The 387-nt window shown below is 69.0% G+C and overlaps 1 protein-coding gene across 1 annotated transcript in view; it reads left to right on the top strand.

Annotated features, from left to right (window-relative positions):
* Positions 1–17: 17 nt before the first annotated feature.
* The window catches only part of Fer (FER tyrosine kinase), a 360,047-nt gene continuing 359,677 nt past the window's right edge, over positions 18–387 (top strand). The window contains exon 1 of the mRNA XM_033767413.1: positions 18–187. The gene's annotated coding sequence lies outside the window, so the exon portion shown is untranslated. The remainder of the gene's footprint in view (positions 188–387) is intronic.

Here is a 387-nt window from a genome sequence, read left to right as displayed (position 1 = left end):
GCAGCAACAGCGCCCGCCTTCAGTCCCTGCCCATTGGTGGAGGCCTCGAGGGTGCCCAGAGACCGGAGTGTAGCGGGATTGGCCGCAGAGATTCCTGACAGAGACGCCGATTGGCTGTGACGGTCCCCGTGACGCGGGGTGGTGACTGGCTCCAGTGTCTGAGGGGCTCCTGCTTGTCAGGTTCTAGGTAGGTACATTTGGCGCCGCCGGCGGTAGGCGCTGTTGCCCGGGGCAACGCCAGGGGAGGGGGGAAGAGGACGGAAGGCCAGCGTGGAGCGGGGGCTACAATTCCTGCCCGTATGGGGGTGCCGGGGTTCGGCGCGGCGGCGGGGGCTGCGCGCAGGGCTCTTCCTCTGCCCTCAGCCACCCCTCATCCCCGCCCCAAGC

This window comes from Fukomys damarensis, unplaced genomic scaffold (assembly GCF_012274545.1).
Source record: "Fukomys damarensis isolate Sample0158 unplaced genomic scaffold, DMR_v1.0_HiC HiC_scaffold_3, whole genome shotgun sequence".
NCBI lineage: Eukaryota > Metazoa > Chordata > Mammalia > Rodentia > Bathyergidae > Fukomys > Fukomys damarensis.
Note: the sequence above shows the minus strand (reverse complement) of the source record. Positions and strands in the feature narration are given on the sequence as shown.